Source organism: Lutra lutra, chromosome 12 (genome assembly GCF_902655055.1).
Source record: "Lutra lutra chromosome 12, mLutLut1.2, whole genome shotgun sequence".
NCBI classification, from domain to species: domain Eukaryota; kingdom Metazoa; phylum Chordata; class Mammalia; order Carnivora; family Mustelidae; genus Lutra; species Lutra lutra.
In genome coordinates, this window is record NC_062289.1 from 61930894 (window position 1) to 61954993 (window position 24100).

Here is a 24100-nt window from a genome sequence, read left to right on the forward strand (position 1 = left end):
CTGCAGACTCCAAAACCAGCTTCCCTTCCACTAAGACTTTTTCTGATGGAGTTCTGCTTGGTCTTCCTGCAAAACACTGCTCTTAGCCTGTGTCCACCTTCACATACCTGGTCTTCAACCACCCTCACCACAGGTGGAAGTGACTGCTGATGCACGGAGAGAGGGCAAACCACCCTCACCCCTGAGTGTATGCTATGTCCCAGAGGGAATCACTGCTGTAAAGAGTTATCAATACCATCAAAGAAGGAAAAGAAATTGTCACTTAATGACAATACAGATACCTGTGGAGAATTCATTTCTATTATCTTATATTTTCTTTGTGCTATTAGGTTCTCTGATCTCTAAGAATTTGTTGAATGGTTACTCTTCTTGTTAACTGATCAAAGTCCAATTATTAAAAAATTTTAAAAGGGCGAGCCATTATTTATCTTCATGTATAGTTTTAAATCAATTTAAACCATAATTACAAAACTCCCATAAGAGTTAATGACTAGGGATTGGGAAAGAGACTTTAAAGAAAAGAGTTAATGGTTAATTATTACTTAAGATGGATTTAAAATATAAATAGAAAATATCTTCTATTAACTGAAATTTGCTTAGAGAGCAATTTATCTACTTAGAAAATTTAAGGCCACAAAGACGATGAGAATTATCACTTAACTATCAATAAAGACTAATATAGTATTCAACAGATTGATTCATTTGATAATGTAAAACATTAAAAATTAGTCAAAGTTTAACAATACGAAATAATAGATTTTCTTTTTTTATTCCATTACAGTTAACATACAGTGTTATATTAGTTTCAGGTATACAATATAGTGTTTCAACAATAATATGAAATAATAGTTTTGAAAGTATTTTGCATATGATAAACACCTTACAAATAAAAGATTATTTATTATGCTAATCTGATAAATCAAAAACATGAGATTGGTAAAGATCACCACTTAATAATACATACTGGAAAGTGGGGGATGTTTCATGCATTCATCCATTCATCCCAAAAATAATAAGTTCCTGCTATATACCAAGCACTGAACTTAGGACTTGGATATAAAACAGAGAATAAGACATAGTCTCTTTCCTGAGGAGTTTATAGTCTCCTGGAAGATCCAGTTAAGAAAGCATGCACTTAAAATACAGCAGACTGAGTGGTTCTAGGAATAAGTACAAAATGCCACCTATGAAGCACGCTGTGGGGGGCAACTAGTCCAATCTTGGAAAACTTCCAAGAAGAAGTAATAACTAAGTTTAAGTCTGAAAAATGTATATTAGCTAGACAAAGATGGAAGTGTTATAAGCAAAAGGAATGTCAAGACAAATGTTTGAACTTAAAGAGAAGATGAAGTTTTCAAAGCCTCAAAAGTGAATCAACAATACCAAAGTGAAGAATAGGAGTAGAAAAGAGATGAAGCCAGAAAATTCTTAAGTGAATAAATACATAGCCTAAATACTGAACAATGAAGGATCAGTAAATTATAGTATATCCATATAATAAAAATATTATGAAATCTTGGGGCGCCTGGGTGGCTCAGTGGGTTAAAGCCTCTGCCTTCGGCTCAGGTCATGATCCCAGGGTCCCGGGATCGAGCCCAATATCAGGCTCTCTGCTCAGGAGGGAGCCTGCTTCCCCCTCTCTCTCTCTGCCTGCCTCTCTGCCTACTTGTGATCTCTGTCAAATAAATAAATAAAATCTTTAAAAATATATACTATGAAACCTTAAAAAATATGATGCTTTAAAATATTTAATAACATGGAAAATGTTTATTAAAATATCTATTGAGCATCTACTATTGCACTGAGCTAATTAGGTGATAAAATTAGGTTACAAACCCTTAAGCATCCATCAATAAATGAATGGATAAAGAAGATATAACAATTTACCATGCTAATGGACATCAAAAGAAAGCTGGGGTGGCAATCCTTAGATCAATTAGATTTTAGGCCAAAGACTATAATAAGAGATGAGGAAGGACACTATATCATACTCAAAGGGTCTGTCCAACAAGAAGACCTAACAATTTTAAATATCTATGTACCTAACATGGGAGCTGCCAACCACAAAAACCAATTAATAACAAAATCAAAGAAACACATCAAAAAATAATACAATAATAGTAGGGGACTTTAACACTCCCCTCACTGAAATGGACAGATCATCCAAGCAAAAGATCAACAAGGAAATAAAGGCCTTAAATGACACACTGGACCAGATGGACATCACAGATATATTCAGAACATTCCACCCCAAAACAACAGAATACACATTCTTCTCTAGTACACATGGAACATTCTCCAGAATAGATCACATTCTGGGTCATAAATCAGGTCTCAACCGGTATCAAAAGATTGGGATCATTCCCTGCATATTTTCACACCACAAGGCTCTGAAGCTAGAAATCAATCACAAGAGGAAAATTGGAAAGAACCCAAATACATGGAGACTAAACAGCATCCTTTTAAAGAATGAATGGGTCAACCAGGAAATTAAAGAAGAATTGAAAAAATTCATGGAAACAAATGATAATGAAAACACAACAGTTCAAAATCTGTGGGACACAGCAAAGGCAGTCCTGAGAGGAAAATATATAGTGATACAAGCCTTTATCAAGAAACAAGAAAGGTCTCAAATATACAACCTAACCCTACACCTAAAGGAGCTGGAGAAAGAATAACAAAGAAAGCCTAAACCCAGCAGGAGAAGAGAAATAATAAAGATCAGAGTGGAAATCAATGAAATAGAAATAAAAAAAACAATAGAACAATCAACAAAACTAGGAGCTGGTTCTTTGAAAGAATAATAAGACTGATAAACTCCTGGCCAGACTTATCAAAAGAAAAGAGGAAAGGGCCCCAAATCAATAAAATCATGAATGAAAGAGGAGAGATCACAACCAACACCAAAGAAATACAAACAATTATAAGAACATATTATGAGCAACTATGCACCAGCAAATTTGACAATCTGGAAGAAACAGATGCATTCCTAGAGACATATAAACTATCACAACTGAACCAAGAAGAAATAGAAAACATGAACAGACCCATAACCAGTAAGGAGATTGAAGCAGTCATCAAAAATCTCCCAACAAACAAGAGCCCAGGGTCAGACGGCTTCCCAGGGGAATTCTACCAAACATTAAAGAAGAATTAATTCCTATTCTCCTGAAACTGTTCCAAAAAATAAAAATGGAAGGAAAACTTCCAAACTCATTTTATGAGGCTAGCAGCACTTTGATCCCCAAACCAGACAAAGATCCCATCAAAAAAGAGAATTACAGACCCATATCCTTGATGAACACAGATGCGAAAATTCTCACCAAAATACTAGCCAATAGGATCCAACAGTACATTAAAAGGATTATTCAACACGACCAAGTGGGATTTATTCCAGGGCTGCAAGACTGGTTCAACATCCACAATCATGTGATACAATACATTAATAAAAGAAAGAACAAGAACCATATGATACTCTCAATAGATGCTGAAAAAGCATTTGACAAAGTACAGCATCCCTTCCTGATCAATACTCTTCAAAGTGTAGGGATAGAGGGCATATACCTCAATATAATCAAAGACATCCATGAAAACCCACCACAAATATCATTGTCAACAGAGAAAAACTGAGAGGTTTTTCCGCTAACGTCAGGAACACGGCAGGGATGTCCATTATCACCACTGCTATTCAACATAGTACTAGAAGTCCTAGCCTCAGCAATCAGACAACAAAAAGAAATTAAAGGCATCCAAATCAGCAAAGAAGTCAAACTCTCACTCTTTGCAGATGATATGATACTATATGTGGAAAACCAAAAGACCCCACTCCAAATCTGCTAGAACGTGTACAGGAATTCAGAAAAGTGTCAGGATATAAAATCAATGCACAGAAATCAGTTGCATTTCTTTACACCAACAACAAGACAGAAAGAGAAATTAAGGAGCCAATCCCATTTACAATTGCACCCAAAACCATAAGATACCTAGAAATTAACCTAACCAAAGAGGCAAAGAGCCTATACTCAGAAAACTACAAAGTACTCATGAAAGAAATTGAGGAAGACACAAAGAAATGGAAAAATGTTCCATGCTCATGGATTGGAAGAACAAATATTGTGAAAATGTCTATGCTACCTAGAGCAGTCTACACACTGAATGCTATCCCTATCAAAATCCCAACCATTTTTTTCAAAGAAGTGGAACAAATAATCCTAAAATTTATATGGAACCAGAAAAGACCTCAAATAGCCAGAGGAATATTGAAAAAGAAAGCCAAAGGTGGTGGCATCACAATTCCAGACTTCAAGCTCTATTGCAAAGCTGTCATCATCAAGACAGCATGGTACTGGCACAAAAACAGACACATAGATCAATGGAACAGAATAGAGAACCCAGAAATAGACCCTCAACTCTATGGTCAACTAATCTTAGACAAAGCAGGAAAGAATGTCCAATGGAAAAGAGTCTCTTCAACAAATGGTGTTGGGAAAATTGGACAGCCACATGCAGAAAACTGAAACTGGACTATTTCCTTACACCACACATGAAAATAGACTCAAAATGGATGAAGGACCTCAATGTGAGAAAGGAATCCATCCAAATTCTTGAGGAGACCACAGGCAGCAACCTCTTCGACCTCAGCCACAGCGACTTCTTCCTAGGAACATCGCCAAAGGCAAGGGAAGCAAGGGCAAAAATGAACTACCGAGACTTCAACAAGATCAAAAGCTTTTGCACAGCAAAGGAAACAGTTAACAAAACCAAAAGACAACTGACAGAAAGGGAGAAGATATTTGCAAATGACATATCAAGATAAAGGGCTAGTATCCAAAATCTATAAAGGACTTATCAAACTCAACATCCAAAGAACAAATAATCCAATCAAGAAATGGGCAGGAGACATGAACAGACATTTCTGCAAAGAAGACATCCAGATGGCCAGCAGACACGTGAAAAAGTTCTCCACATCACTCGGCATCAGGGAAATACAAATCAAAACCACAATGAGATACCACCTCACACCAGTCAGAATGGCTAAAATTAATGAGTCAGGAAATGACAGATGCTGGCGAGGATGTTGAGAAAGGGGAACCCTCCTACACTGTTGGTGGGAATGCAAGCTGGTGCAGCCACTCTGGAAAACAGCATGGAGGTTCCTCAAAAAGTTGAAAATAGAGCTACCCTATGACCCAGCAGATTGCACTACTGGGTATTTACCCTAAAGATACAAACGTAGTGATCCGAAGGGGCACGTACACCCGAATGTTTATAGCAGCAATGTCCACAATAGCCAAACTATGGAAAGGACCTAGATGTCCATCAATAGATGAATGGATAAAGAAGATGTGGTATGTATACACACACACACACACACACACACACACACACAGGAATACTATGCAGGCATCAAAAGAAATGAAATCTTGCCATTTGTGACAACGTGGATGGAACTAGAGGGTATTATGCTTAGTGAAATAAATCAGTGGGAGAAAGACAACTATCATATGATCTCCCTGATATGAGGGAGTGGAGATGCAACATGGGGGGTTTGGGGGGGTAGGAAAAGAATAAATGAAACAAGATGGGATTGGGAGGGAAACAAACCATAATAGATTCAATCTCAAAAAACGAACTGAGGGTTGCCAGGGGGAGGGGGGTAGGGGGAGGGTGGTAGGGTTATGGACATTGGGGAGGGTATGTGCTATGGTGAGTGCTGTGAAGTGTGTAAACCTGGCGATTCACAGACCTGTATCCCTGGGGCTAATAACACATTGTATGTTAATAAAAAATAAAAAATTCTATATAAAACAAAGATATGGCATATATACCCAATTGAGTATTACTCAGTCATAAAAAAGAATGGAATCTTGCCATCTGGGACAACATGGATGGGCCCAGAGGCTATTACACTGAGAGAAATAAATCAGAGTAAGACAAATGCCATATGATTTCACTTACCTGTGAAATCTAAAAAACAAACAAATGAAGAAAAAGACAAAAGAGAAAACAGACTCTTAAATAAAGAGAACAAACTGGTGGTTGATGGAAGGGAAATTGGTTGGGGAATGGGTGAAATAGATAAAGGGGATTAAGAAGTACAAACTTTCAGTTATAAAATAAGCAAGTCACAGAGATGAAAAACAGAGTAAGGAATACAGTCAATAATATTGTAATAACATTGTATGGTGACTATACTTATCATGGTGAGCATTGAGTAATGTACAGAATGGTCAAATTGGTATGTAGTACACCCATAACTAACATAAACTATATGTCAATTATACTTCAATAATATTTTTTTAATTAGGTTACGGGGCACCTGGATGGCTCAGTCATTTAAGTGTCTGCCTTTGGCTCAGGTTATGATCCCAGGGTCTTGGGATGAGCCCCGCATTAGGTTCTCTGCTCAGCAGGGAGTCTACCTCTCCCTCTGCCTGCCACTTTGCCTATTTGTGCTCTCTCTTTGTGTCAAATAAATAAAATCTTTTAAAAATGACTAAAAATTAAAAATAATTAAAAATTAAAAATTAGGTTACAAGCCAGTATGTTCACATGTAATATACCTCTTATGAAAAACACACATCCAGTAAGACTGCAAAATGCCAACAGCTATTACTGCTGGGGAATGGGGTTTGCAGGGGATTTTCCTTCTCCTTTTTTTGTTTATCTGATTACCTAACTTCACCTCCTTATTGTAAAAGTTACTATAAATAATCCAAAGTAGATAAGAACCTTTTCTAAAATGCCAAGTGCTATTTAAAAAAACAAAACAAAACTATATATGTGACTCATTCATCACAGGGTCTGGCAAATGGTAGACATCTAGAGTTCTGTCTCTGTTTTTTAATCAATTATCTGACTAACCTTTATTGAGTGCCTGCTTTGTACCAGGTACCAAAATATGGTAGCAAAGATAAATAAGACACAGTCCTTGCTCTGAAAAGGCTCACAGTCAAGAGGAGTCAACACACACGCAAACAGGGAAATGCTAATAGAGATGTGAGAAAGTCCCGTGAAGTACTGAGGACAGAGGCTTGCAAGGAAATGTCAGAAATGTGTAACAAGAGTACCACTTCAGGTCCTAGAACCTGCTCATTAATACCTGCATTATATATTCCAGTGAGTCACATTTATCCCACATCACCTTGATCTATTTGGCACAAGAAAAAAAAGCGGGGAGGGTTGTGGAGTGGGTTGGAAGAGACACTACACCAATTATACAAAACTGGGCTCACAGTGCAGGCCTGATGTACTAAACCTGCTCTACAAGGAACCAGTTGCTGGAACTACACAATGACCTGCCTCGATGTATTATCAGATCGTCCTTTCCCATTCTTTAGTACTCTGGGTTGTCAAGGGCAGACGCGCAGTCGAGTTGGGCTGTATATAAAAGGGGAGCTTTCAAGGAAAGCCAAATAGCTAGAAAAGAGGAAGTCCCACATTAGCAATCTTGTAGAGAACGAAAACGTACATGAAGGGCAAAATAAAAACCAGGAAAGAAAGAATCTGCATTCTCCTTAAAAATTCACCACCAACACTTGAAACAGCTGGTTTAACTTCCTAAACTTATTATTTTTTTAAATATTTTATTTATTTATTTGACAGAGAGATCACAAGTAGGCAGAGACAAACAGAGAGAGAGGGGGATGCAGGCTACCCGCTGAGCAGAGAGCCCGACGCGGGGCTCGATCCCAGGACCCTGAGATCATGACCCGAGCTGAAGGCAGAGGCTTAACCTACTGAGCCACCCAGGTACCCCCCTAAACTTATTTTTGACCTTTTCATTTCAGACATTGTATTTTTCTTTTTCATCATACTACTTCCAATTTTCTCTTAAATACAGTGGGATCAATTAAATATAAAATACCAACCTGGCCACTCTGGCTATTTAAACCTTTATTAGATAGAAACTTAGGAAAAAGCATTTTCCCTACAAAGTTAATCCAGTCAGTGTAAATCACATAAGCAACTATCATTTGTGTTATTACCGGTGTTGGACATTCACTGTGAAATTTCATGAGAAAGAGAAATCATGGCTCATGTAAAATCCATATTTTGTAATGACTGTAGCACTGGACCTAATTTCAAAACACTGTTTAGCTCACACATGGCTAATCTTAATAACTAAAATGATTGTGTCAGATAACTCACAGAATATATAGTTGGGAGACACGACTTTTGTCATCTTCTTTACAACAATTCACTACATGTTCCTTAAGAAGATGAGTGTAGCTATGAGCCCCCAGGACCACAGCTGCAACAGTGCACGGCATGGTTAACCCTCCTCATGTTTCCCCTCCACCTGTAAGAATGAGCAACCCACTCAAAAGCCTGTTCCCATCCTCACCACTCCATTCCTTTATTCTAGCCAGTAACAGATCTTAACAAATGCCTTCCTGCCTTTCTTCCTTTGCTTCTTTACATAACCAAAATAGACCATTTTCTTCACCTCTTACCTCAAAACCTCTGTACACCATTTCAGTTTTGCAGCTCTGCTCTAGTGTGTCTGTCTCTCGCACACACAGTTACTCTCAACCACCTGGCTTATTGACAGCTCCCAAGTTGAAAGCCCACCCACTGCAGCCAGGCCCATGTTTGGGCCTGTGTCTGGAGCAAGCATGAAAGAGGGCTAAAGCAGATGGGCTGGAAATCCCAGTGAGCCAGTTAACACCCAGAGACACAAAGAGTCTGTGGTAGGAGAGCAGTGACTGGGTAGGGCTGTAACCCTGTGGAAAGACCTTGAAGACTCACACAAACAGGTAGGAGCCAGAACAGCTTTCCTAGGCTGAACTGGTGCCAAAAACTAAGGGGAAACTCTATTGTTATCTCCGCATCTCTGTGCCTGGCACTTCTGAACATTTGCCAAATGAATGGTTTTATCCCAGGGCCTCCCAAATTGTTCAACTGCCAAAGGAGTGTCTGGAAAAAGAAAAGGAAACTATGCATAGTAATAACTTACTGAAAATTATATAGTAACGACCTCAACACCTAACTTCCCTTGCACTAAAGGTATACAAAAAGCAGAGTAGATACGGTCTCCACTATTTTTTTTTTTTAGATCTGCCCACCTGACTGAAACAGCTGCTAAATTTCCTTGCTCTACTTTCCAGAGGGCATAATTAAATATGCAGGCTGGAGGAAGAGAAGAGTGGACTCAAATGGGCATAGATGTTCACATGACTGCATAGCTCGATGTGTAGGCCCCTTCTCCGCCCCCAGCTCAGTACCATTCACTCATATCTGGGTAGATCTGAACAACGCTTGAGGGAAGATGTGGGTGAGGAGCTAGCCGGGGCTATGCTGGCCAGCGGTGCATGTGCAGAGGCAGCAGAGATTTCACATACTTTGGATTTTTACCCAAGAGATTAGCTTGAGTCACCAAACTAAAGGGTATATTATCTTTGACATTCAGAAACTGTGAAATAATACGGTATAAAATAAGAAAACGAAGTATTATCTATATCATTTGCTCCTAACATTTTTCTTTTTTTAGATTTTGTTTATTTGAGAGAGAGAGAGTGAGAGAGAGCATGAGAGGAGGGAGGGCCAGAGGAAGAAGCAGACTCCTGGCTGAGTAGGGAGCCTGATACAGGACTTAATCCTGGGACTCTGGGATCATGACCTGAGCTGAAGGCAGAAGCTGAACCAACTGAGCCACCCAGGCACCCCAACACTTTTTTCTTATATTCACTTGGTATAATTATGTCTCCCTAAATAAATACATTAATTTTTTTATTAGAATTGAGGGGGAGCATCTGGGTGGCAGAGTGGTAGAACTGAGGGGGAGCATCTGGTGGCAGAAACCAAACCACGATCTGGTTTCGGCTCAGATGGTGATCTCAGGGTCGTGGGATCAAGCCCCAAATCAGGCTCCACACTCAGCACAGAGTCTGCTTGAGACTCTCTCTTCCTTTCCCTCTATCCCTTCACCCCGCCAATTAAAATAAATAAATAAATCTTTAAAAAATAAGAATTGAACAATGTTTATAAGATATCTCTAACCTAAAATGTCTTGCAAATTATGTCAGAAGAAATAATTCCTCCTAGAATACCCCAAATTTTTGGTTCTTTATTAAAAGCAGTAATGTGAATTCTGCTAAGATATACTTTAGAGAGCATATAAAATGCAAATTACATTTTAATGACCATACAGAGGGGAAAAGTACACTTCTTTCACCACTTGCTCCCAGGCTGTATTTGTTCCAATATCTTTAACATAAATTACTACTGCGGCACCTAAGATGGCATAATCAGTTAAGTGTCCAACTCTTGATTTTTGACTTAGTTCACAATCTCAGGGTAGTGAGATAGAGCCCCATGTCAGGCTCCTCACTGAGTGCGGAGCCTGTTTAAGATTCTTCCTCTCACCACCCCACTCAGTATCTCTCAAAAACAAAACAAAAAAAAATTACCATTCATGTGGGTTTTTTTTCCTTAAATAACAATGAAACTTCATCAAGCCAAATGAGCAATTTAACAAGTTTAAATAGTATAAGCTTTTTAAATGCCATTATTATGTTATCAATAAAATCTGTTTTAGTGAAAAATATATTGTTTTAAATTATCGTAATTTATATGTAAATAGATGCCACTAAAGTAAGGTTAGTCCTTTATGATCAACAGGGCAATAACAAAAATAAGCCCATAAATTAACCTTAGTATGTATAAAGATATAGTAGATAAACCTTCTATTTCCAATCAGTGAAGAAAAGTAGGAAAATCATTAGGTAATGTCTTAAAAAAAAAAATACTTCACATTGAACCATCCCCAAATTTTCATGTAAACACTTAAATATATCTATTTTTTAAAGTACTGGAAAATATGTGAAAATTTATCTGCCAATAGCATGGGAAAGCTCTCTCTCATGTTTTAGAGCAAAGAAGAATCCATTTTTAAAATTCTATAGAATCAAAAGTACAATACATAATGTAAAAAGGCCAAGGAACTGATTACAAACATTGCTGACAAATTCAAAATAACAAAGAGATAAGACATACTAAATAATGGGCTCTTAACCAATAAGAAGATGAATATCACAAAGAAAAACAAGAAAAGGACATGAATATACAACTCACTAAAACAATACATATAACCAAAAATATGTTTTTTGTTGTCATTAAAAGTTTTAATTGCACTAACAGATTAGGGCTTATTTTTTAATGAGATGTCATCTTTTGTCTATCCACTTGGAAAAATACTTTTTTTTTTTTTTTAAAGATCATTTATTTCAGAGAGAGAGAGAGAGAACAAGAGTGCAAGCAGAGGAGGGGAGGGGAAGAGAATCTCAAGCAGATTCCACTCTGAGCACAGAACCCAAACCGGGCTCTGAGACCATGACCCAAGCCGAAATCAAGAGTTTAGATGCCTAACCGACTGAGCCACCCAGGTGCCCCTGGAAAAGTATTTTTAAATGTTGATGTTCAATATCACTGAATGTTCAGGAAACTGAACATAAATTGGCATCATTGGTAAGATCCTAAATTGGCACAATCTTTTGGGTAGACAATTTGGAAATATGTCAAGTCTTAAAAAATGTGTATACCCTTTGATCTAGCTATTTGACATCTCCAAATATTTCCTTATGACAGATTCCTAATATAAGATTAGCTTTGTTTATCCAAGCAGTACTCATAATATAAAAGAACTGGAATCCTAATCTTCTACTCCATAAGACTGGTAAATTTTACAACTTAAAGCCATATAATTTCACATTACCAAATATTTAGTGTCAGACAAAATATTCATAATGAATTAAGTGAAAAAGATATGCACATGTAATACATTTTACACAACCACACACCATTGGAATAATACACATTATAATCCCATAGCCACTATCAGGTATTGGTCCAGAATAGGCAGGTCACAATATTTGAGTCAACTGGAGACAAAGATTTGCTTGGAAGACTTCTGAGAGTGATGGTCTCCCTGAATGGATAAATCTAGGTTGGGGCACCTGGGTGGCTCATTCAGTTGAGCGTCAGACTCTTGGTTGCAACTCAGGTCATGAAATCAAGCCCTGTATCTGGCTCAGTGCTCAGTGAGGAGTCTGGGGAGATTCTTTCTCTCTCTTCCTCTGTTCCTTCCCCTGTGCGTGCTTTCATTCTCTCTCTCACATAAATGTTTAAAAAAGAAATGTGGATCAAGGATATATAGGACTTTATTAAACTGTTCTTGAGACTTTACTATATGTTTAAAATTTGTCAAAATGAAAACGTCCAAAAAGCTTAAACTGACTTAAATGGCAAGGGGACTTATGGACCCAGTGAGAAACCACACAGCCCAGATCCTTATGGGCAAGCATCTACGACCTAAGGAAGAACCAGCTTTCAGATGACTCTAACACTGTGGGCTGTTGAGCAGAAAGACAGACAGAACCTAGGTATTAGATTGCTGAGCTGCTATATAAAGCCCATCCTTGAACCCCACCCCTTGGACTTCTAGTTTTGAGCCAATACACATCCTTGAAATTGAAGACAGTTTAAGTTTTTTGGAACTTTTCATTTCAATATAATTTTAAACTTACAGAAAATTCTCAAAAATAGTCCTAAGATGTCATGTATGGTTAACATTCTGCCCCATTTCCTTATGTTCTCACTCTCTCACACACATGCAAACATACATATTATCTTTTAATACTACTTGAGACTAAATTATATACATCATACCCATCTCTTCTCTAAATATTACAGTATTTGTTTTCTAAAAATAAAGACATGTCTTAGATGACCACAAAAATCAAAATCAGAAAATTTAACATTGATACAATCTAATCCACAGTGTACACTCAAATTTCACCAACTATCCCCAAAATACGTCCTTTGTAGCAATTTTTTCTAACCCAGGGTCACCTGTTTGCACCTGTTGTCATGTCTCTTTAGTCTTCTTTAATCTAGAAAGTTCTTCAGCCTTTGTCTTCCATGACAATGACACTTTTGAAGAGTCCAAGTCACATTTTTGGTTGGCCTTGTGTGTACCTAGGTTCTACATACTTGGCAGGAATACCTCAGAAGTGATACTGTGTCCCACCCAGTGCAACAAAAGGCACATGATGTTGGTCTGTGTATCCTAGCGATGCTAACTTTGGTCACCAGAGCAGACAGACTCTGAGGTGCCCCCGAGATCCCCACCTCCTGGTGTACATACCCTGTGTGACTCCCCCACCTCTTGAGTATGGGCAGAACCTGTGACTTGCTTCTAACCACCAGAATACAGCAAAGGTGACAGGTACATGTACATGATTATGTTACCTAAGATACAGCTTCCACCCTGCTGAAGCCCCCTCTCCCTTGCTGGCGATGAGGAAGCCAGTGGCCAAGTCGGGGAATTCACACAGCGAGGAACTGCAGGCAACTGCCCATTGAGGGCATCCTCCAGCCAATGGCCAGCAAGAAAATCAGGCTGTCAGCCCTGTAACCACAAGGACCTAAATGTGGCCAAGAAGCACATATGCAGGAAGTGGGCCTTCTGCAACTGGAGCCTCCAGGTAACTCAGCCTTGGCTGACACCTGAATTAAAGTCTTACTAGTCCCTGAGTAGAGGACCCAGCAAAGCCATACCCAAATTTCTGACTCACAGAAACTGTGATATAATAAATGTGTGATTGTTTTAAATGGCTAAATTTAGGGACCCTGGCATGGCTTCACCGGTTAAACACCCAACTCTTGATTTTGGCTCAGGTCATGATCTCAGAGTCCTAAGATCAAGTCCCACGCTGGGCTCCTTGCTGGGTATGAAGCCTGCCTAAGATCCTCTCTTTCCCTCTCCTTCTGTCCCTCCCCCCTTGCACATGCACACACACAATCCCTCTCCCTCCCTCCAAAATAAATAAATCTTTAAAAAATAAAAATAAAGTAAATGACTAAATTCGTGGTAATAATTCTCTCAACACTGTTGCACAGCGATAGAAAATGAATACAGTCAGTTAAGGAGGTTCTGCCAGCCTATTATACATTTCTCCATTTGAAATCAATATGTAACTGATACAGAGCTCCTCTGAAACTATGTCAACGTCATAGTCCTCATCAAATTTTCATTGACTAGTTTTAATAACCACTGATGAATCTTGCCTAAGCCAAATATTACTATGATGTTTAGAAAATGATGATGTTTTATCCACCATTTCTTCTACATTTATTAGTTAGCAATCTAGTATGAAGAACTTTCCCTTCTCTGCCATTTATTTTTTAATGTATTTATTTATATGTCAAAACCTCATGGATTATTTTATACTATAACATGCCATTGTCAGTATTTATTCTTACGCTCAAATATTCCCAGATTTGGCCAGTGGTAGCTTCTTCGAGCTAACTCCTGAGTCCTTGTGACAAATCCCAAACTTTTTTAACCTGCCTTACGAAGGTATAATTTCTTTACCATAAGATTCACCTAAAGTATACAGTTCAGTGATTTTTTTTGTAAATTTACAGAATTGCACAACCATCACCACAACCAAATTTTCAAATGCCAATTTGAAACAAACTTTGTGCCCCTTTGCCGTCATTCCCCTTCCAACTCCCAGCTCCAAGAAACCAAACATGTATTTTCTGTTTCTATAGATTTCCTTTTCTGGACATTTCACATAAAGGAAATCACATAAGATGCAGTCTTTTGGGTGTGGATCTTGTTCACATGGCATGTTTTTGAAGTTCATCCATGTTGTGGCATGTGTAAGTACTTTGTTCCTTTTTATTGGCAAATTGTATCCCACTGTATGGACACACTCCCTCACAATGCTCTGTGTACATCTTTGATCCTGGTCTACCAAGGTGTCCTCTGCTCATCTTGTACTTCCTGTTCCAGCCCTGGAATCAGCCATTTCTCCAAGGAAAGTTGGCTATTTTTAGTGGGGAAGGCTATTCAGAAATCAAGATCTGGATGGCGAGGTGTGCTTGGTGTTACAGGGGTTTCCCTATTGTTTCCAGGCTCTTTCCCAATGTGTGTTAATATGTTTCTATAAACACACACACACACACACATACAAATACATATAAACATTGAGCTTTTTGCTACTTGCAATTCAAAATATCCTGACACACAGATAGCAACATCAGAGATAAAAATCCCTTCCTTTCTCTAGTTAGAAAGGAAATAGCAGTGAAAAACAGATTAGACATTTAGACATTTAGTTTCATTCTGTTTCATAACTCTGATACACATCCCTAAAAGGCTTTGCTTGGCCCTTTTGGCAAGGAAATCTTTTCCAAGCAATGATCCCAAATGCTCGATGTTAAATTTTTATTTTTATTATTCTTTCTAGAATTTTACATACTAGACGCAAAACTATTTCTGTTGAGACACTCCCTTCTCTGCCCCGCTCCCCTATCCATTCATTCTTAGTAAATAGTCAGTGAAGGATAACTTCTCAGTCATGTGGTACTATGACTTTACACTTTGAGACCATGATTCCACAAATACACCCCCAAAAATGGAAGATACAATTTTTTAAATGTTTCTGAGACACAGTCATGCTCAAAGGAAGATGAGCATCTCCAGATGAGTAGTCAAATTCACAGAGACAGAAAACAGAATGGTGGATGCCAGGGGCTGGGTCAGGAGGAGGAGTGGGGAGTTGTTTAACAGGAAGAGACTTTCAGTTGTACAAGCTGAAAAGATTCCAGAAATCTGTTGTGAAACAACATGGATACACTTAACACTACTGAAACTGGTTAAGATGGGAAATTTTATGTTTATGGAAGGGTGAGGGGGAAGAAAAGGGGCGTTTATGTACCTGCCTAGCTCAAGGCTACTCTCCTGGTCTAGCTTGTTTCCAGGGTTGCTTGCCTTACGAAAACCAGTAACTTATTTTTTCTCTTTAATTACCTGATTTTTATAATTAACAATGTAATGTTCCCTTTTATTAGTACTATACACATAATTAAAAAGCTGACTTACCCTCACACCTGCTGAACAATGGAATAGAAGATAATTCTGTTAGGACACGCAACGTGCTTTTTACTTAGCTCAAGGTAAACAGATTTCAGAAAATATTTCAATTATCTCAGCAGTCATCTGCTACAGGGACAACACTGGATGTGACAGCTCCGCTACCACACTTGAACTGTGACTCACGAAGTAGCTTACACAAGAGTAAATTTCCTAGTTTCTAATTGCCTGAGTAACTTGTGACAATCCCACAAGTTCCTGTTTCTTGAAAATGGATTGTGCTAATTCAACAATATTCATGGAAAGGTTTTAAAAGCAATACCAGTTCATCTTTTCAGAATGGCTGTTAACTGCTAACTTTCCCTGACAGCCCACATTTCTTCCAAGTCCCCTTAACTGATGTTTCCTGGATCAACCTGATTTCCCTTTTCTATCCTGGCTGAAAAGTGAGATCCCTAAAAAGACTAAATTTTATGGGAATCAGCTAACTATCATTCTTGAATTATGGCCAGGCCCCTAAGGCAAGGAGAATGACTCTGGCTCCCGCAGCCCTCATCTAGCTCGGTCATGGGACAGGACTTCGGTCTGGACCCAGGAATGGAGCAGAGTGCTACCGAATTACTCGTGACTAGTAACAAAGCAAAATTGTGTTTCCAGTTTTAGAGTTGTTCACCTCAGAGAACCCTCCCCCACACAAATACGCCCATGATGTCTCCTCTTTTATTTTTTTCTTATTACAAAAGCAAAACATACTCATTGTAAGTCTTAGAAAATACAGGTACTGTAGAAGAACATATATACATATATCCCAGAGGCAATCACCCCTAACAGTTTACTATATTTGTCCTTTGCATATTTTTTTATAAATATTGGATCACTCAGTACCTCCTGTTTTATAACTTGTTTTACATCATAATGGACCATCTCCCCAACTCTGCATTCCTCTCTTTTAGGCCTGTGGTCCACCCCTCCCCAACTCCTAAATCCCTTCCACTGTGCCCTCCAGAACCAACAGTACTCTGTGTCTTCATCTTCTCTGAATTATCCCTGTCACCTTCTTGCTCTAACCCAAATATGAATCTCCCCAGATGGCAATGTTGGTCCTGGCTGTTCTGTGATAATCCTCATATCACTGTAACGAAAATTGGGGATGTCCTGATGCTTCCTTACACATTCTCTCTCTCTCTCTCCCTTCCTCCTCAAAGTTCTCTGGCTTTGCCTCTTACATCACCAGACCATATACATATACCTACTCTCCCTCCTTGTTGCTGCCATCTATAAAGCCCCAGTTATCCCATCTTAGCTCAATAATTTTAGCTGCTGGTTTCCTGTCAGTCTCGCCTCTTAATTTTTGGTGATGCTAAATGACCCTCCCAACACCCCAGCCTCTCACTTCCATGAACTCCTCTCCTGTAATGTTTCCTCTGGCAGACCTCAGGCATTCTCTGAGACCCCAGACCCCCAGTTACCAATAACTGCAACTTTCCATCACTTTAATCTCAAAGGTCCCTCTCTTTGACAATCTCCCTTAACTTTCTAGCTCACTCCTTCTAGTATCTGACTCTAATAATCATTCAATCCCACCAGAATCTACAATCCACTGATCCTATGTTCTTTCTAGTCTCCCTCACCACTCACCCTTACATTTCAACTTCTCCTTGAACAGGTTAAATTCTGAATTTATGATTATAATCATAAATCTCTCTGCCCCTTGCCTACCTAGAATCTATGCAGTATACCTGATGATATGCATTTACTCTTTACTGTTAGGCAAGCCCCCACCATGCTGTTCCTTACTCCCCAAGAAGCCTCACAGGTTTTTGTTTTGTTTTTAAGATAATTTAGGACTAAAACTTTTCTGATCCCATCAAGTTTCTCACTTCTCAAATATTTTTTAAATTTAATTTTTCAGTATTCCAAGAGTCACTATTTATCCACCACACCCTGTGCTCCATGCAATAGGTACCCTCCTTAATACCCACCACCAGGCTCACCTATCCCCCATTTCTTAATTATTTTTATTCCTTCTTCTCTCTATTCTTTTTAACCAAGTGTGACTAGAAGTACTTAAAGCATGACTGGCCCAAACTGAGAAGTGAAGTGAAATACACACCAGATTTGAAAGACTTCAGTATAGAAAAAATATATAAAACAATTCATTAATAATTTTCATACTGATCACATGTTGACATAATGTTTTAGATATACTGGGTTAGATAAAATAAATTATGAAAATTAATTTCACCTGTTTCCTTTTCCTTTTTAATGTGGCTATTAGAAACACTTAAATTGCATATATTCCAGGGCGCCTGGGTGGCTCAGTCAGTTAAGTGGCTGCCTTTGGCTTAGGTCAAGATCCAGGGGTCCTCTGATCGAGCCCTGCTCAGGCTCTCCACTCAGTAAGGAGCCTGTTTCTTCTTCTCCCTCTGCTTTTGCCTCTGTCCCTTCCCCTCATTCATTCTCTCTAAATAAATAAATAAATAAAATTTTTAAAATATTTTTTTTTGTTTTTTTGGTTTTTTTTTTCTTAAAGATTTTATTTATTTATTTGAGAGAGATACAGTGAGAGAGAGCATGAGCGAGGAGAAGGTCAGAGAGAGAAGCAGACTCCCCGCGGAGCTGGGAGCCTGATGCGGGACTCGATCCCGGGACTCCAGGATCATGACCTGAGCCGAAGGCAGTTGTCCAACCAACTGAGCCACCCAGGCGTCCCTAAAATCTTTTAAAAAAAGATAAATTGCATATATTCCACTGTATTTCTATTGGGTGGCGCTGCTCTAAACAATTCTAAACAGAATGGCTCCTTCTTCCATGAAAGAATTTCTTCCCTTGGTTTTTGTTTAAGTAATAGAAGGCTGGGAAAGAAGACAGAACACCCCATGCAACTAAAGGCAGAAACTAAATAAAATCTCTGTGATGCTTTGAAATCATAACTTGGATCTTCATGTGAAATTAGAATTTTTTAAGATGACATTTTTCAAAGACATAATAATAAATTATACTTAAATGGCATTAAAACACAGTATTATCACTATCTGTAAAAGTTCATCAGCTGTAACTTAATGATTTATGCACCTTTTTCAATGCCCAGTACTTCATTTACAGCCAAAATAAAATTAATTTTATCCACACCAAATGATTTCTGTGTTTAAGGAAAGAATCTTCCTTTACTTGTTTCCTAAAATGTTAAAGAAGTGAAATAAAGCACCCTCTGCCTTTCATTTCCTGCCTTTAGAAGTCAGGGTTCAATAACAGATCATTTAAATACTGCTCCTTCTCAAAGGAATCTCCTTAGCAACCTTTTACAGCTTGTCATGGGTTACAGAATTCTCCCCATCTCCCATTCTTAAACGGGCCTGTGTCCCTTCCAGAACAAAGAAATTTAAAACAAGAAACGTAACTAGCTCTTTGAGTAGACATTTTAAGAAAGTTTCACAATCTCCTTCAATTCTTTTGCCAGCTCCTTCCCACTAAGCATTCTGCTTTCCTCCCATCTCTTCCCTACCCAAGGTCAAGTCAGGTCTGGTCATCATGGCCTCTGTTAAGAACAGCAGTGGCCTCCTCTAACACTTCCTGGCAGTCCTTATTCAAGGCCGTACCTCCTGGCCCATACTATGAAACCCCAAGCGCATGTCACAAATACAGATTGCTGATCTGTTTTTAATTAATTTATTCAATTTCTTTCCTGTGTAAGCTACAGAGCACTTATAGAAGAGTCTATTTGAAAATAATAAGAAAAGTATGAAATCATGCAAATGATGGTTGCCTTGCTCCTTTGTATTAATACTTTGGTATTAATTACCTAATCTTATTAATTATACAGAAGGAAAAAATAAAATCCCAAGTTTAATAAGCCACAATTTATATAAGTAAAAATTTACGGAAATAGGAACTATTGCCTTTAGAGTAAAGGGGGAATATTTGTGTCCAAAACATATGCCAAATTACAGGCAGTGCCCACAGTCTTTTGTTTTATGCCATACTCAGAAAGGTATCATTTTCCCTTATCTTTCCTTTCTGGGAGGGACAGTGAAGGATGGGGGCAGCCACAGGAGAAAAGGGAAGGAGCTCATCTCACAGCAAAAGAAGAAGTGAGACTCACATTCACATAATCAACATACTCACCAGTGCAAAATTGAGAGGCTGCATGGCATGGTCTTTTTAATGATTTCAATTATTTATAAAATGTAATGGAAAGAGACACATTACCTTATTTGCAACCATCTACTCTCATCCATGTACCAACTTCTCTCCCTTATCCAATATCCATGGAGAATTTTACTTTTGCCAGCCCAGTTTCTAAGTTGTCCACAATACAGAATGGACACTAAGAAGAAGAAAGAAAAAAGAAGAAGAAAGGAGGATAGGAATGGGGCAAAGAAAAGGACAATCCCACCATGATTCTGGATTCTCTTTTGGAGTGGAGGATCTAGGTATCAGCTGAAATGGAAAAAACACAGGACAGAGAGAAGAGAAGATGACAGAAGGATGGGCACCAGGAACAGTGGGATGGGTGGGGTTGTTTTGTTTGAGGGTATGTATAAGAGGAGAGCTCCAAAGTAGCTACAAGGGTTGAGGGAATTGTTATAACCTATAAAATGGATCCACTACAAGATACTTTGAGAGATAACTTTTTAAATATTTTTGACTGTTACAACTGTGTTATTTGCTACTCTATGTAGCTAGTGGGCAAGTGTTTGAACTCAACAACTATAGGGAGAAGAGAATAAAACTAGAAAAGGGCACAGCTTGACCAAACAAGCTCAGGTTCTGAACTCCTCTTCAGTTATGTAACACCATGTGCTACTTTTGCTAAGATTACTAACAAACCAACAATTTTTTTAAAAAATTTTATAAGGGCAGTACTCTAGCAATATATAAATTCCTGAGAACAGCACTGCTTCCCTACACCTAGCCCGGAGTCAGTAAATGGCAACTGCTTGACAGATGATGTCTGGATTAAGCAAAGATTTTACATTTTTTCCCATAATTCCTCCTCCTTTTCACAACTCTTTTCATTTACATAAATCTCTATTTATCCATGAGAATTTTCCCCCAGAAAATAAATTCAAATTACAAAGCAAGGAGCTTATTAATTATCCACAGATGCAATGGCACAATCTATAAAACTGTCAAAGAACTTTCTGTTGAAGAAAAATAAGCAATCTTGTCAGATAAAACCTCTATGACTAAAAACATGAGAGTTCAACAAGGGAAGTCAGTTACCAATTCCTAGTTTGAAAGCCATCTATGACTTTTTTTTTTTTTTTTTTTTTTTTTTTTTGATAGACAGAGATCACAAGTAGGCAGAGAGGCAGGCAGAGAGAGAGAGGAGGAAGCAGGCTCCCTGTGGAGCAGAGAGCCCGATGCGGGGCTCGATCCCAGAACCCTGGGATCATGACCTGAGCCGAAGGCAGAGGCTTTAATCCACTGAGCCACCCAGGCGCCCCAAGCCATCTATGACTTTTAACTTTATATTCTAGACATACTCTTGCAATAAAGTTGATATTCTACATATAAAAAGATCCTCAGGGGAAATAAAAAACAGTCCCAAATTCAGTTATAACAGGTCAAACTAAAATCTGTTTCAAATCACACAAAATTTACATTTCTACTTAAAATATAAATTATGTAAACAGTGTCTCAAAAGTCTCTGATTTAACATTCAAACATTTAAGTATTCTCTTGTAAAACAGATTTGAAATAAGTTATTTAAATGGCTTGGAGGATTATTACACCTGCCAACTCTGAGTTCCTCAAAACTATTTTTAAAAAAAGAGCAAAAAGATGAAATGGAAGGTATCCAAATTGGAAATAAAGAAATAAAGCTATCTCTATTCATAGATAACATGACTGACATAGATAACATGATCTTGCACATAGAAAATCTTAGGGCAGGGATGCCTGGGTGGCTCAGTCAGTTAAGTGTTTGCCTTTGGCTCAGGTCATGATCCCAGGGTGCTGGGATTGAGTCCCAAATTGGGCTCCCTAGTCCATGGGGAGCCTGATTCTCCCTCTGCCTCTCTGTCTCTGTCTCTCTCTCACACATAAATAAATAGACAAAATCTTAAAAGAAAAAGAAGAGCAAATCCTAGGTCAAATTATTAAAATTAATGAATGAGATTAAAAGGTTTGTAGACACAAGATCATGATACAAAAATCAACTGTACTTCTAAATACTTTCAATGAACAATCCAAAAATGAAATTAAAAGAAAAATTACATCTATAATAGCACCAAAAGAATAAAATATGAATAAATTTAATAACATAAGTGCAAAACTTATGTTCTGAAAACTACAAAACATCACTGAAAAAAGATTAAAGAACATCTAAACAAACAGAAAGAGATCCTGTGTTCATGGATTGGAAGGCTTAGCACTGTTAAGAGGCAATACTACTCAAAGCCATCTACAGATTCAATGCTATCCCTATCAGAATCCCAGCTAGCATCTTTGCAGAATTTACAAGCAAGGGACTCAAATGTCCATCAACTAATGAATGGGTACACAAAATATGGAATATCCATAAAGTTCAATACTCAGCAGTAAAAAGGAATGAAGTACTGATACATGCTATTAACGGATGAACCCTGAAAATACCATGCTAAGTTAAAGTTAGTCAGGCACAAATCACCACATATTATATAACTCACTTATATGTAATATCCAGAATAGGCAAATCTACAGAGATAGAAAATTAGTTATTGTTTGGCACGGTGGTAGGAGTACTGGGAAATGCCAGATGATAGCTAAAGGTACTGGGTTTCTTTCAGAGGTGACAAAAATGTTCTAAAAGTAAATGTGATGATGGTTGCATAATTCTGTGACTATACCAAAAACCAATAAATTGCACACTTTAAGTGGCTCACTTATATTCTGTGAATCATACCTTCATAAAGCTGTCACAAAAAATTAAGAAAGCACCATTATCAAAAGAAACTAGGGAATTATCACAGTACCAAGTAACCTATCTAATTGTCCTGATAATGTGTTTTTTTTTTTAACTCTATCTACCAAATACAGTAAGAATTTCTACCAAATTGAAGGATGATGTCAAGAGACACCACAGTGAACAGTAGAAACTCTCTTAATCAGCCTCTCTCTATCCATCTCAAATTCCCCAGGCCCTCTATCTAGACCATACCGACTAGTCTCCATGACTACTATTAGCCATGAGTAGGCAAGCTACTCTTTAGGTCACCAGTGCATTTCTGCCCCTACCAGGTGAGCTCTATGCTTACCTTAAACATGCTTCTGGTTAATTGTGTCTGTAAGATTTGTTCCCAAACCCATGCATTCAACAGCACTTATGTGCTTACAATAACAATTTAATGAAATGATGCAAAAAGCTGATGAAATATGTATATATAAATACTATCTCAAAGAAAAATATAAGCAAACAGCAAATAAAGAATGCACAACAAAAGAAGAAAGACCTTAGGAATTAGAAGAAAATTTCATGGGTGCCTGGGTGGCTCAGTAGGTTAAGGGACCGAGTCCTGCATTGGGCTCCCTGCTCAGTGGGGAGCCTGCTTCTCCCTCTGCTCTGCCCCTCCACCCTGTTCACGGTCTCTCTCTCTTATTCTCGCTCGCTCTCATATAAATAAAATATATAAACCTTTTTAAAAAAAATTTTTTTAAAGGAAATAGAAGAAAATTTCAGACAGAAATGTTTCTTCTCTCGAAGAGAAAATGGACCTATATATATATGACCTGTAAGACCTGGCACCACCTTGTTTTCCCTACATTTCCTACAACCCTCTCTCACATTCTCTATGCTTCAGACATCCTAGTGCTCTGTCAGTTTCAAAAAACAGTTTGATCTCCTAAGAGTCCTCACTGTGATTTTCTTCTGCCTGGGAAGTTCCATCCATATATCTGTACCTATAACTAAACCCTTTCCCTCAGTCTGGCTAACACCTTAAAGCCAAGTATTTTTAATGCAAAAATACATGTATCTCTGAGAGTAGCACACAATGGATGTTCAAAGAATAAGTCAATTTTGTTATGTAAATATGGGAAGAAATGTCTAAAAGAATAAACAGCCATTACCATTAGATGGTAGGATATAAAGTATTACTTTCTTCTTGGTATCCTTCTGTGATGTTCTAATTTTTCAACAAATATATATCATTTCTACAAAGATGAAAGGTACTTAAGGTACTTTGAAAAAGACAATCGAACTGCTTCCCATCTTGATCCTTCAGCACTGTA

General features: G+C 38.1%; 1 protein-coding gene across 4 annotated transcripts in view; it reads right to left on the reverse strand.

Moving 5' to 3' along the window:
- The window catches only part of SPIRE1 (spire type actin nucleation factor 1), a 183141-nt gene that overhangs the window by 125994 nt on the left and 33047 nt on the right, over positions 1-24100 (reverse strand). The gene's annotated exons all lie outside the window — the stretch shown is intronic.